The sequence below is a fragment of the Podarcis filfolensis genome (genome assembly GCF_964270895.1).
Source record: "Podarcis filfolensis genome assembly, chromosome: 1".
NCBI lineage: Eukaryota > Metazoa > Chordata > Lepidosauria > Squamata > Lacertidae > Podarcis > Podarcis filfolensis.
This window is the reverse complement of record NC_139604.1, coordinates 90,744,397-90,759,825: the sequence shown is the minus strand read 5'-3', so window position 1 is coordinate 90,759,825 and position 15,429 is coordinate 90,744,397. Positions and strand designations below refer to the sequence as shown.

The window sequence follows — 15,429 nt, the reverse complement described above, 5'->3', positions numbered from 1 at the left end:
TTTAGGAAGTGGTACTAAACGTTGTTGTATTAATCTTTTAATACAACAGCATAATTATTTAAAATAAACAGCATAATTTTACAGCATAATTTTAAAAGCAAAACAAATAAAAACCTCTGATATTCAAACTACACATGGATTTTGGGTCTGGTTTTGCTTTTAGGGAAGCACAACCTTTGGCGGTTCCATAACCTGCTCTACTGCTAAAGGGTAAGGTACTTCTGAACAAATCAATATAATGATTCCATAGTACCACTTCCTCACAAAGCATTTTTTTAAAAATAGCAGTCAGCAAAGGACAAACATTCAGCTATTCAGTGCTACCAGCTAGAGCAACAGATAAGTGACAGCTTAAAAAAAAACAACACTACTTTTTTTAAAGCAAATTCAAGGATTCTCTACAGGGATTAACCTTGATGGTAAATTAAAACTATTATTATTATTATTATTATTATTATTATTATTATGCAGAGGGAGGGCTGCCAAACTCCCAGTATATTTCATTCTTTGAAACCTCCTAAAAATACCATCTTACAAAACATGAAACGAAGACTACAGTCCCTGCTAGCTTTAGCACAGATAATGCAGCTGAATTTTCATTTTTTAAAAGGTTCCTAGTTTAGCACCAAATTATAAATTTCTGTTTTTCACTTTTTGAAATAGATTATGCAGACACTATTGCCATTACTTTGAGTTGTAGTCAACTCACTTTTACTCAGAGTAGGCCCACTGAAATTAATGGCTGTAACCAGGGCTGTTCCCCCCCAGCTGGAACTCACCAGAACTCAGCAACGCCACCTCTCAGGTAGGTGCCATGCCATTCTAAGAGAACAAGGGTGGTGTTTCATGGTGAGTTCCAGCCCCTCTTTTTCTAGAAAAATAGTATTGGCTGTAACTAACTTAAGTTCATTAATTTCAATAGCTCTACTATTGAAGTCGGTTGAATAAAATTCTTTAATTTTGGAAACTTCCAACTTTGGTTGTCATTCTGCAAGTCCTTCCACCCTAGAATCCCTGAAATCAGTTCTAGTGGCTGGATATCCCAAGATCAATGGCTGTTTCTCTTCTGATTTACAAAATGCATGTGTTTATTCCATGTAAATGAAAATCTTTCTGTTTTTCCCGTTACTATTGCTATGTCACCAACACACACTGTCATATCAGTAGTTCTACTAACATGCAGTACTAGTTTTTTGGTACAGGAAAAAAACAGGCTACATGGCAGAAATACGTTCAAAATGTAAGGAGCTTCACAATACATTTTCACTTTTCTGACTTAAGCAATTAGAGGTTCAAAGATGCACAGCTATCTGCTAGGTGCATTTCTACTCATTAGCTGATTCTACGTAATGAAGTGCTAATTAGAGAAAGTGCTCTCTCCATTTCCCTCTCCCGTTAATAGTCTCAGTGTGGCCTTTATGGACAATTTCCTTTCTAGTTATTGAGAGCAGATGGTCAGTTGACACTGTGACATTTCTGTGGGCTTGCTGGGAGAAAGAAATTAAAGATTAGAGGGGATTTTGGTAAACTTAGTATGCAAAACTTTCTTCTATAAGTAAGCTGTGGGTCCTTTCTTACTGATACTCCCCAATGGGGGGGAAAACGTTTCCGTGGGCTGACAATGCATAATCATTATGAATGAATGAAACTTGTCCCTTCATTTTGGTGAATATTTCATGCAACTCACAGGAAGATGATAATATCAGTGTTATGTACAATAATAGATATGCATCATGCATACATCTTCAAATAGTTGTTGCACATAGCACATATATTATCTCCATTCTAGTTTAATTGTGTTTTCCCAACCAGTACAACAAATCAGAAGCACCGCTGCACATCATGTATGCAAACAATATAATTGCACATGACCTTGCACACTGCCACACACTCCTGCAAATTTGATGACAATATTGCAAATCTTTTGACTTTTCAGTTACCAGCAACAAGATTGAATATCTTCATTTTTTTACAGATGAACATCCATACACTTGTTTTGAATACAAGTGATACCTTTAGTAGACTCGATCCATCTTGGGTTTTCTGTAAATACTTGATTTTGCAGGGTGGCTTATGTATCCCCATAGAAATTAAGGATTAACATGCTTTCAACATTTGACATAAGCAAAAGTATTTTTTTAATGTCTGTGGATGCCCTCTCTGCTCTTCAGCCCTAGACATCCACTTGGAAGATGTGGGAATTCTTACACAGTAGGATGTGGTAAGTGATGTGCTCAAATCATTGGGAAGAGAAAGATAAGCCCTGTGAACTGAGCCTGCCCCCCCCCATGACGCACATTCTCAACTGTTGAGGAACTGTGTGTCAGGTTCATGTGGGTCACTCTCCCTGGTTGTGTGTCCTACTGTGAACTTTTTAGGAGAACTGAATTTCCCCTAGGTCCTGAGAAATGTAACATTAACAACAAGGTTTGTTCTTGAATTACCACTCATGGTCTAAGACAAACCACAAAGCTGTGTTTGCTTGGAACAAACACTAAGTCAAGCAGTGACTTAGCTCTCAGTAGCATCAGGGACTGGGCAGAGGAGGAATGGTGGACACCGCCTCCCCATCCTGACCCTTCCAGGGAGGAAGAGGAAGGCAGTACAGATTTACAACAGGGGTTTGAGGGAGGTCACAGCTCAGAGGCAGATGAGGGGGAAAGCTGGGAAATAATTGGAAGAACATAATGACACACTGTCATTAGAAAGCATTCCAGACTCTCCATCTCCCAGAACCCGGTGAGCCTTAAAAGTAGGAGAGCAAAGAGCTCAAAGACAAAGGGCACCTAGCAGCACCCATAGAAGAGACAATGAGAATGAGGAATGAGGAAGTGGGAGAGATGGGGGGTGGAGATTCACTTGGGACAACACCATTATCCAAGAGGCTGGGTTCTATAGCCTCTCTCTGTAAGATTGAAATAAAAAAGGACAGTAAGAAACTTTTCCTTGTCTTTGTAACTTTCCTGGGCAACCAGCCAGGAGCCACTGACAGCATCCTGACAAACAGTAGTATGGCAGTCGCAGTAGTGAAGCAGACACCATTTTCTAAATGTCCACCAGTATGCTTCGTTGCTTACCATAGTTTGGCTTAGCATTCTGTGTGATGCTTCTGCTGTCAAAAGCATAAGGGACATATTATACTTGACAGGCATAGATATCCTCCTGTGAGAGATTCCTGTGCTTCTATTGCCTCCGTTGAAATAAATTATATAAATGCTTTAAGAACAAAAATGGCTTCCACATCAACCTGTGCTCAGTGAGTCTCAATATCTGTTTTATACACAACATTGGTATGAGGCTCACTTGCAGGCGTGACCCCATTTCTGAGAAACTGTACGTTGTGATTTGACCCTTAGCAGAGAAGAATGACAGGCTGGGGACAGAGTGCAACAGAGCTGAGACACCAACAAACTACAGAAAGCCGCTGAAGTAACAGTGTCAGAGAGGCCTTGTTAATCCTGGAAAACTATGAAAGGAAAACAGAACCGAATGCCAGAAAACTTCTTGGCATCTCTGCAAGACCTCTTTATATACAAAGAACATATGGGCAGAGTTCAAGCTGTTGATTGATAGCTACTGCACTTTTTAAGTATGTTTAATTTTGCTGTTCTTATATTTTAAAGAAAAAGTGTAATCTTTCACTAACTGGCTTCTAGTTCAGCTTTGTAGCTTAAAGACTGTATGTGAAAACAGATGAATATCAAAAGGCAGTGCTTAATAAGTTTCAATAGGCTCTCGATTGTTTTTAAATATTTTTAGATTTCTTAACTTTTAAAAAATGTTCTAAATAGGTTGTTATTTAGTTTTATTTAGTGTTTATTTAGTGTTATTTAGTTTCAACTGTACTGTTTTACTACTCTGTTGATGGCCACCCTGGGCTCCTTTGGGAGGAAAAGTGGGACAGAAGTTTATTATCGTCATCAGTTAACAGACTCCATCGCTATGTGAGCCAGGCCATAATGAACAGTTAATTTCTAAAGATGTGAGGATTGGTTTATTGACCCCACAGTTCTAGAAGAAAGAGGATGAAGTTTGAGCCCACAAATGAAAGAAACCAGAATGCCAGTGGTTGCATTAGTCCTTTCCTAAGCTACTGAATTTGGCAGTCGAGAATAAATTCATGTGACTAATTGATATTCATTGGCTAGAAAAGCCTTACTCAAAATGTAGAAAATAGGTTAAAAAAAACACTGGGGTGGAAACATGATTTGAGCTAACTTCATAAATTTCATTGTCTGTTCTACTTAATCTTGCGTCATGAGAGAGCCTGTTTTATAGCACTATGAGTTTCTTCAGGATTAAATATTGCTGCTTTAAAAACAACAATTCCTTGCAACAAAGTGAGATAATCACTGGTCAGGTGCAAGTAAAAGGAACCACTGAGAGTAAGTCAAGTCCTGTGTGGTTCTTTTTAAAAATTGGGCAGTTAGCCATTTTTTCTTTGTAGTTCCGACCTCACCTATATTCTATTAGGTATGGGTGTATAACTTAGGCTTGCCTGTAGTAGAATAACACAGTATTATGGTTTAACATGGTGAGCACTGTGTGTTCAAATTTCAAACTAATTCTTCCAATCTGTTTAGTGGAAAAATTTCCTGTTGATTTCATCTGTTACTTTCTATTGTATTAAAAACTTTTTCCTTTTCTTTGTTCTACCTTTCACTTTCATTAAGTGCTCCTTTCTTCTGAATTGCAAGTTTTCACTTGTTTGATTGACTTAGTACTTGACAGCAAATGTTCCTGCCTTGAGAAACAGATTTGCACTTGGCCGAAAGAAGAAATGGTGAGTGGGATGTTTTCACAGCTACCAAAAGCTGTCATGTAGGAGGCTGGTAGTTTTTCTGATGAGAAGGTGGAATATTTCCTAAAATATGAAAGGTAATTGGGAGAGGTCCCTTAAAGAATGGATGAAGGGGGGAGTGTTCAAACAATCCAATACACGCAGAGTCACAAACCTATCACAAAATATATTGCTTATTTTGACAGTTTCCAGAAGATGCTGAATTACAAGCCTTCAGGATGTAAGCTGAAATCTGAAAACTTGGTAATATTTATAAATCAATACAAATATTTATGGAGTTCAATTTCATATCATGTAATGGGCAAGATTCTTCCAGTTAGTACCATTTATTTTAAATTGCATACCCTGCTTTTTGAGGAACTTCTTTCACAAAGTAGCTTACAATCTCCAGTAACAACCAGTTCCATGTTTTCTCAGTGAAATAAATCAATTTACCATACAGACAAAGCATGAAAAACGTAACATTCATATGGACACATCCCCCCCCAAAAATATTTGCTTACCTGGAGACATGACTACAAACTCTGGATAGGGTCTTCAGACCATTTGAATATCTAGGGCCTAGACATATGAATGGTCTATAGAGGAGGTTATACTAAATAAGACTGAGAAGACCTTATCCTAAGAGTATAAGCATACAGGTGTGTATTAGTTAGCATGTAGAACTCCACTCAGCTGACACCACCAACCCTGATTAATAGGATTTTCTTTTCTTTTCTTTTGGAAGCACAGAGAGACAAAGGCTTCAAGAAATGCAGGCAATTTAGAAAAGAAACCAAATGTAGCTTTTCTGCTCCAGCTCCAAACTGTTGGTACTTTGCTGACCCAGTACTAAACCTTACTAAGTCAGCATCTACACAAGCATATCTGGACATGCAACATGATAGAACCATCTCTCTAGAGCAGGCCCTCCAAATGTTTTGGGGGGACTACAACTCCTATCATCCCTAGCTAACAGGACTAGAGGTCAGGGATGATGGGAATTGTAGTCCCAACAAATCTGGAGGGCCAAGTTTGGCCATGCCTGCTCTAGAGTAAGTGATTTCTCTTCTCCCACCCAAATATATAGAAAGAAAAAAACTATTTCTGTCAGAAGGGAACTTTGGGAGGTGACCTTTTCTTTTTCTTTTTCTTTTTTTTTTTTTGCAAGGGATAGTCTTGGCCCATCAGGTTTAGCGGTACTTGTAGATTTTGTTGGGAATCTGGTATGAGATGCCCTTCAGTGGAAGTTGCTCCCAGCACCAGTCACCACATAGCAGCAGCAGGTCCAAATAGCTTTTTGCTGGAGAAGATAAGGCTCAGTAAAACAGTTCTGGACATAGATATATACAGCTTGTAGGATTTGAAGATACAGATATCTACAGATCCATTCTAGAACAATGTATCTCCATTGCTCCAAATAAACTCCAGCAATTCAAGACAGAACACAGACTCTGACTCACACTGATGAACACAATTGAGCTGACATACATTAATCACAGATAAAGTCAGGGACACTGGGCTGGGTGATCTTGCACCTGCAATTAGCTCATCCATGGGGTGATTTAAGCTCATGAAAGAAATTAACCCCTTCCCATGCCCAGTTACTCCAACAGATTTGGTTCTGGCCAATCGGGAAGCTAGCTTTAAACCTGGCCTTTCTTAATGTTTTGTTAACTGCTGAAGGTGCAAACAGGCATGGAAGAAGACTACCACTAATAAGTGCCCTGGTGTCCCTTAACACCCCAGTTTAACAAGACATGTTTATGACTTATTAACACATCAGACTGGCAAGAAGTGTGGCTGAGACAATAGGTGTGAAACTCTATCTGGGCTACACCTGCTGTTTCCTGGAATGTGACTCATCAGTCTGTTCTGATGGCAAACTTGGGGTCAATCTAAACTGCTAGATTGGCGTATCCAACTATATCCAAAATGGAGCCTATCCATCATACCCATAATACATCCCGAAATTTGGTGCCAAAGCATTTAATATAGTTTCCCCCACATCTTTGCTTCCAAATCATAAACCAATCCCGAAATCAGTAATCCATACAGGGAAGACACTGACAACATCACTTTAAAAAAAATTCAAAGGCCAGGGTATGAGATGCAATTTTAGGAACCAGTGGAAAGTGTAATAGATTGTGCCAAACACACGTCTCTGAGAAGGGAGTTCCATATTCTTGGGGCTACCACTGAGAAAGCCCTCTAACAAGCCAATGTCACGCTCCACCCCCCCCAAACCTGAGTGCAGCGGAAAGAAAAAGGGCTTAAGTGTTTTGAAACGAAGGCTGTTAAGTCTTAAAACACTAATACCATACAAAGCTTTATGCAAAAAATCTCTCCAAATACAGCTTATATAGTTTTCACAAACATTGTTTTGCTGGGTATCTGCCTTAAATGAAGCATTGCTCATTTTCTGAAATTTGATTAGCTCTCCAAGAAATCAGTGTTCCAAAATTAGGGCGGTTGTGCCTGGCCTGGGGGATGGAGGAGGAAAGGGAGCCTGCAATTTAGATATGAAATTGCCTGGCGATGAGCAAGACCATTGGCTCATCTGGCCTAATGCCGCGTGCTCTGACTTTGTGGCAGTCCCAAGCATGGGTCCTCCCCAGCCTTGTTACATGAAGTTCCTTTGGACAAGGAGATGTTGGGAGCAGAACCTGGACTCTGCTACATGGTATGTGCTCTCCCACCAAGCCATGGCTTCTCCCCAACTTCACATGAATGCAGTTTAGACACAAAGCTCTTTCTGATATGGCTTCCGTTAAAGGGGTTAACATCAGCTGAGTTTTAAAATCCAGAAACCTCTTTTCTGTTTCGAGCGCTGCCTTGGGATGGATTGAAATTCTCAGCATTGCGCAGTTCCTGCTCCATATTCTTCTTGCACCTCCTCAGTACATGACGAGACGGCTTCTCGGTAACCTCTGCATCACTCATGTCTCCACCTCCTTTCCATGCTGCTCAGATTTCTGCCACAAGCAGTTCACCGTGAGGAAAAGCACACTTCCTAGTTATATCTGGTATACTGAAAAGGGCTACCGTACTTCTTTGCTGAAGGCCAGCCTAAATCAGGCTCCAGTTGTTCTGGTCTACAATGGGTGGGGCTGGTGTGAGTTGTAGTCCAAAATATCTGGAAGTCACCCCTTGGGAAAGGAAGTTCTAGACTGTGGACCCACTGGTTTTGTTTGTTACTATGTTGTGTATTTCTGTGTTTTTATACTGCAAACAGCCTTGTGATCCACGGATGATGGGTAGTATAGAAATTTAATAAGTCCAAATAATATTAGCCAGGAGTAGATAAATTGCAACTGCATTTCCCCCACAGCTGTAAATGCCCCATATGATGGAGTTTTCAATACGGCAATCTTACTGCTAAGATACACAGAAAAGTAGCTTAAAGATGAACACACTATATCTGCATCAAGTCTAATTCTGAAAAGAATTGTCTTCAGCAGGAGTGCTTCCATGCAGCTTTTAAAAGAAAATCAGGGGAAGGTGGTAGCAATCTACATACAGAAGCAGTCAAACACATAATAAAGGGGGGTGGGAGGGGAAAAAACCACACACCCAAGGCTGTATCTTGGAGTGTTAAAATACATCTAAATGCGTTTATGCCAACCCTCAAAAGAAGGGCAGGAAAAAATCATTTTGTAGCTTGGAGCAAACTGGAGTTATGCGTTTGCATGTATTTCATCATCGGCTTATTTAATGTCTTCTGTTTCTTAGGATGACTCTATAATTCATCAACTGCCTTAGGAGACCTATAATAAAGTGATGCTTGTCCTGCTTCCTCTATTTTTATAACTCTTTGCAGGGAAACTCTGAATTCTAATGCAAAACAAGGTACTGAAGTCTGGCTGGAAGCAGGCATTCCTATTTCTCTGTTTTGCTCCCAAACTCATAATATTTAAATGCTGTTAGGAAGCTGAACAGCCTTAATTAAAAATAAATATATCTTTAGGGTGAAGAGTCAGATCAAAGAATCAAAATACTACGACTACTGTTATATTCAGATTCGACAGAATAACTCTGGAACGTTGGTGATAAATTATCATAATAAAATCTTATTAGGCAACCGCAGCAGTCATAGCTAAGTGCACGGGTAGCCTCAACAACTGAAAAGGGCAGGTAACTGCTGGCTGACATTATGTGTAATGGCAAGATAATTTCAGGGCAGTTTTTAGTGAAAAGAGCAGTAAAAGAATACTGCAGCTTCCTTGATGCTACATGATTCAAATTCATGATTATACCCAGCCCTCCCCAGCCAAGGCCGGGCTCAGGGCGGCTAACAAGCAATAATAAAAACAAGTTGAATGAATACAACTTAAAGACAAGGTTAAAATACAAAATTAAAATATTAAAATACAGCCTCATCACAGGAGGAGAAAGGAAAAAGAAAAAAGAAAGAGGGGGAGGGAATCAAATTGGCTCCAAGCCAAAGGCCAGGCAGAACAACTCTGTCTTACAGGCCCTGCAGAAGGAAATCAGATCCTGCAGGGCCCTGGTCTCATGAGGCAGAGCATTCTACCAGGACGGAGCCAGTGTTGAAAAGGCCCTGGGCTCTGGTTGAAGCTAATCTAACTTCCTTAGGGCCCGGGACCACTAAGGTGTTGCTCTCCATGGGGCATACCGGGAGAGGCGGTCCCGTAGGTACGAGGGTCCTAGGCCGTGAAGGGCTTTAAAGGCTAAAACCAGCACCTTAAATCTGACCCTGTACTCCACCGGGAGCCAGTGCAGCTGGAAAAGCACTGGGTGAATATGCTCCCATGGCAGAGACCCCATGAGAAGCCTTGCTGCAGCATTCTGCACCCGCTGGAGTTTCTGGGACAGCTTCAAGGGCAGCCCCGCGTAGAGCAAATTACAGTAGTCAAGCCTGGAGGTGACCGTCGCATGGATCACTGTGGCCAGGTCAGGGCGGGAAAGGTAAGGGACCAACTGCTTGATGCGGCGAAGGTGGAAAAATGTCGCTTTGGCTGTTGCTGTAACCTCCGCCTCCATGGAAAGGGAGGAGTCAAGGATTACACCCAAACTCTTAACGGACGGCAATGGCACTAATTGGGCCACCGCAAGAGAAAGAAGTTGGTCCCTCATCCCCATGCCATCCCAACCCAGCCATAGGACCTCTGTCTTCGAAGGACTTAGTTTCAATCGGCTCCCACGAAACCATCCAGCCACAGCTTCCAAGCATCTGGTCAGTGTGTCCAGGGCCGAGTCGGTGTGGCCATCCATTACTGTTTATTGTGTCATCACACTGCACAATAAATATTTTTATTGACATGAGCAAAACCACTAAGGTAATAGACATGGAGTCGTTGCTTTAGAAACTTTTAAAACTTACTCAACAAAATTTGTATGCCACATAACTGTAAATGACTTTGCTGTTAATTTTGTAAAATGGAAAAAATAACCTTGTAACTCACTTTTTTTTTTTTTTTACAATCAAGTACAGTGGTACCTCAGATTAAGTACTTAATTCGTTCTGGAAGTCTATTCTTAACCTGAAATTGTTCTTAACCTGAAGCACCACTTTAGCTAATGGGGCCTCCCACTGCCACTGCGCCGCCGGAGCACAATTTCTGTTCTCATCCTGAAGCAAAGTTCTTAACCCGAGGTAATATTTCTGGGTTAGCGGAGTCTGTAACCTGAAGAGTATGTAACCTGAAGCGTATGTAACCCGAGGTACCACTGTATATAAATTTTATGAAATAAAACAAAATAAAACCTCTAAGCAGTTTACAAATACTTGTATCTAATGTAGCACTATGTAAGGCTCCTGTCACAGCAAGAACTTCTACTTGAGGAACAGAACATTCCCCACTCCACACACCCCAAATCTGTTCTGTGCAGAAATCCTTGCTCTGACAGGACATAGGAGCCAGATAAAATAAAATAAAATATACATTAAAATTGTTAATAAAAATGATGGTAAAGCCAAGTTGTTGGGTTTTTTTTAAAAAAAGCAAAATGAATAACACCAACAGTTAAAAGTATACATTTATTTATTTATTAGATTTGTATACAACCCTTCATTGGAAGATCTCAGGGCTGTTCACAGCCTAAAAATACAACATAAAAAACCACAATACATAATGAAAATAAGAATGAAAACAAAACAAACAAATAACCCCACCTCACACAAAATAATCAACCAAAGGCCTGGTTGAAGAGGAATGTTTTTGCCTGGCACCCAAAAGTGTATAATGAAGACACCAGGCGAGCCTCCCTAGGTGAGCTAAAATGACAGATTAAAGTGCACATCAACTTTACACATCTGGGCAGAAAAGTTTTCATCAGGCTCCAAAAAGAATACTGAAAAGCACCTGCCTAATGTCAAGAGGCAGAAAGTTCCAGACTGTAGGAGCCTCATGTAGCATATAGAGTTAATGCCATGTTCTTCCAAAAGCAGTGTGTAATTTGGTATAACACTTGGGCGGTTCAGAGTGGACCATTTTCCTCCTCATACAGCTGCACCTGCTGCTGCGTGGGGAAATTCTTCTTCCTCTTTGGCAGACTGATGCAGACAGCCAAGCTACCCTAGGAAGAGGCTGCTCCCCACAGGGGAGTTTGCCTTGTCTCCCTGTCTCTGAACATCCCTGTTCTCTTGAGCCAAAGTCTTCCAAATGTGGAAATTGGAAAGACATTCAAAGCACCAAATCCCTTGACTCAGCTACTGCTAATGTGGAGAAATGGCTGTAATTTAAAGTCTGGATCCAAAACAAGATTTTGCAATAAAACCCACAGCGCATTAATGGCCAGAATTCTTAAACATTTGAAAACCTCTGCAAATGGCCAGTAAGTACTTAGGTACTGAGGTCCTTAAAGCAGGAGCTCATTTTTTATACTTTTCTTAAAAGAAGGAACAACAGCTCCAAACAGTTTTTCAGTAAAGGTTACAATCATTTATTATTTATAAAAGTGTAATATTACCGAACAGATATAAAAAGAACAGGTCCCTGGACACAGGCTCTAACATGAGGCTTTTGGGGAGCGATAGAATGGGACATTGGTCTTCCAGCCTGCTTAAGGATGAGACCAGATTTAAAAACTACCTTGCAAGAAGGCAGAAAACTTGTATTGCTTGTATTTTTAAAAGGGGGAGGTCAAAGAAAGGGAGCCATTCTGTCTCAAAACCTCTCACCCTAGAAGGGTAAGCTTGAGGCTAAAATCCTCCATACGTAAAGGTAAAGGGACCCCTGAATATTAGATCCAGTCATGGCCGACTCTGGGGTTGCGGCGCTCATCTCGCTTTATTGGCCGAGGGAACTGGCGTACAGCTTCCGGGTCATGTGGCCAGCATGACTAAGCTGCTTCTGGCGAACCAGAGCAGTGCACGGAAATGCCATTTACCTTCCCGCCGGAGCGGTACCTATTTATCTACTTGCACTTGGACGTGCTTTCGAACTGCTAGGTTGGCAGGAGCTGGGACCGAGCAAAGGGAGCTCACCCCGTTGCGGGGATTCGAACCGCCGACTTTCTGATCGGCAAGTCCTAGGCTCTGTAGTTTAACCCATAGCGCCACCCGCGTCCCATACCCTGAGTCTAATTAGGCCCACAAGGCCCTTTGGGGAAGGCAATGCCCACCTGGCCCAACCCCTGATGGCATCTGGTGCAAGGCAGGTAAAAGTTTGGTTAGGTGAAAGGGAGAGTTGGAGGCACCTCTGATCAGCTGCCTAGCTCTATGTGCAAAATAGCACTTTGAAAGAAGTTTCAGGTCTTTGGAAGTCCTTCAAAGAACTCTCTTGTTCTGTGCTTTGAAAGGAGCTCAGCAAGACCCAATAATCGAACGATTATCAGGTCCTGAGCAGGGATCTTACAAAGTTCTCTGCAAGACTTCCGTGGGCAAAAAAAGATCACCTAAAGCCATTGTGACATCAGGTGATTGGCAGGTAATTGGGGACCTATCATAATTGGCCTGTAAGGGGGGTGTGAGATAATGATCTGGCCCAGCAGCCAGATCCCCACCCCTGCTCCCACATTTACCTGGGAGTAAGCCCAAGGTTCCTTTTTTTTCTAACAATAGCTCTTCTACGGATGCTGTTAGAGCTATTGTGCTGAAAAGGAACAAAATCAGATTCTTTCCACAGTGAAAAGCAACACAATAATTACCCTTCATGGGTGAGAAATTCTGCTTGCTCCACGGGGATTAATTTTAGTTTATTTCAAATTAACTGCCAGGCTTTAATGATTTTTAGCACATGCGGTTAATGAGGCCTGGGAGTGAGAAATCCAGGGGTCTTTGAATCGCAGGCAGAGAAAGCCCAGAAACACTTCACCCACCCACCTGTTTTCCGTTCTGTAATGATCAGAAGAACGCCAAGAGCGGAGAAATGATAGTTAATAGTGAAGAATGGAACCTGCTCATAGAACCACATGGACTTTAACTATTTATGTATCTCACTTGTGATGGAAGCAGGCAGGTAGTGCCTAGGGTAAGCTAGGCACCATCTGAACAACAGCCTAAATAGGCCTCAACAAGGTAATAATAGTCAAATTATGTAACGTTCTCATTTCATAAATGTTCAGCATTTAAGAACATAAGAAGAGTCCTGCTGGACTGGGCCAAGGGCCCATCTAGTCCAACATCCTGTTCACACAGTGGCCAGCCAGTTGCTTGTGAGAAGCCTGCAAGCTAGACTTGAGCACAACAGCACTGGCAGTGGAGGTCAGACACAGCCATCATGGCTAGCAGCCACTGCTAGCATTTGAACACGCTTCCAAAACTGAAGCCAAATCACATCGCCTTGCTGGGTGGCTTAGTTGCTGTGCTGCTGAGCTCCAAGAGCTGGTTCCCGAGTTCAAGAAAAACGCAAAGTTCTGGCCGCCCTTCAATTGATTTGTGAGGGTAACAGTCAAGTTATTTGCCCCAATTTATGTGTAGTACTTCAAATGATTCTCACTGTAACTGTTATGTCTGATGAGAGGTCATTTTCAAAGTTGGAACTTATAAAAAGAAGTATGCGTTGCAAGAACATCCAGTAGGATTAGCACTGATGTCAGCTGAACTGGGAGAAGTTTGGATTACAGAAATTTGATTGAGGACTCTGCTTCCAAGAAGGCAAAACAATTTTTCATTTCACTAAATAGGGAACGAAAACATTGACTCTTACGTGATTAATCACTATAATGTTATTTTTTCAGTGAACTGGCTATCACTAAATTCACCGTACAGTATATCCTTCCTACCATATCATACAAAACCTTTAAAAAAGCACCACTTTGTGGGATGGGGGGGATGGGGGCTGTTTCTGGTTACAAAGGAGAATCGTGTATGAAGGTAACAACTTGTTTATGCCTTGCATTCATGTATTTACAGTTTGGTGGTAATATAATGGTTTGCACCAGAGGTCTTCAATTGGGGGGGGGGTGACCCACTAGTGAGTTGCAGCTGGATCCAAAATGGGTCATAACACTATCACCGTGGAAATATGTGGCATAGGGTTACGAAATGGGTCTCCAAATGCATGTTTGTGTTAAACATGGGTCTGAAAAGGTTGGAGATACCCAGTTTACATAATATTCTCCATGCCAGTTGTAATGAAAATTGGCAATGAATGTAGTAACGAATCATTTATCTGTACTTTCATTGCAGCTTTGTGTATAGAATTGGCTCTATTTATGCCTGACTTGCTTTCATACCTTTAATGGCCACAATGACTCTCTTTTTTTTTTCAATATACTTTTTATTGGTTTACAACAAAAATCATATATTTCTAACCAAATTTTCACAAATTATACTTTTTAGACTTCCTTCGATTTTTCTGGTAATCATCCGTATATACTCTTAACTGTAACGCATTTCCTTTTTTGCATTGCCTTTTGACTTTCACCTTTGCCAATATATATTTTCCAAACAATACATCTTAACCTTTACAGTGCTTCTTGAAACCCCACTAGCGTTGTTTGTGGATCACATAAATTTTTCAGATAATCTACAAACTTTCCCCAATGTTCGATGAACTTTCGATTTTTAAGATATCTTATTTTTCCAGTCAGTTTATCTAGCTCCGCATAGTCTGTTAATTTCAATCTCCACTCTTGAATTGTCGGTGTTTCTTCCTGTTTCCACGTCTGGGCTAGTAAAATTCTTGCTGCCACAACCGCATACTGGAATAGCTTAAAATCTTTCCTTCTTATCTCTTTTCCTGTAATACCTAAAAGAAAGGCTTCTGGTTTCTTGACAAAAGTATACTTTAGCATTTTTTTTAATTCATTATATATCCCTTCCCAGAAGTTCTTAACCTTCTTGCATTCCCACCACATGTGATAAAATGTTCCCTCCCTTTCTTTGCATTTCCAACACTTATTATCCGTTTTATACATTTTGGCTAACTTGACCGGTGTGATATACCATCTGTAGAACATTTTCATCACATTCTCCTTCAATCCCATGCATGCAGTGAATTTTAAATTTTCTTTCCATAGTTTCTCCCAATCATCAAATTGAATATTGTATCCGAAATCTCTAGCCCAGTGTATCATTACTGATTTAACTTCTTCGTCCTTCGTACACCATTCCAACAATATCTTGTATATTTTTGACAAAGTCTTATTTTCGCTATTAATTATATCCAATTGAAACCTAGAGTCTTTTTCTATATACCCTTTTTCCTTTACATCTTTCTTAAACATTTCATTTATCTGGA

The 15,429-nt window shown here is 40.8% G+C and overlaps 1 protein-coding gene and 1 long non-coding RNA gene across 5 annotated transcripts in view; one reads left to right on the top strand and one right to left on the bottom strand.

Moving 5' to 3' along the window:
* Positions 1-15,429, bottom strand: part of RGS6 (regulator of G protein signaling 6) — a 229,573-nt gene that overhangs the window by 165,981 nt on the left and 48,163 nt on the right. The gene's annotated exons all lie outside the window — the stretch shown is intronic.
* LOC310759936 lies at positions 2,715-5,040 on the top strand. Its single transcript, XR_014546661.1, has 3 exons — positions 2,715-4,534; positions 4,674-4,783; positions 4,987-5,040. It is a non-coding gene; the product is annotated as an uncharacterized lncRNA (long non-coding RNA).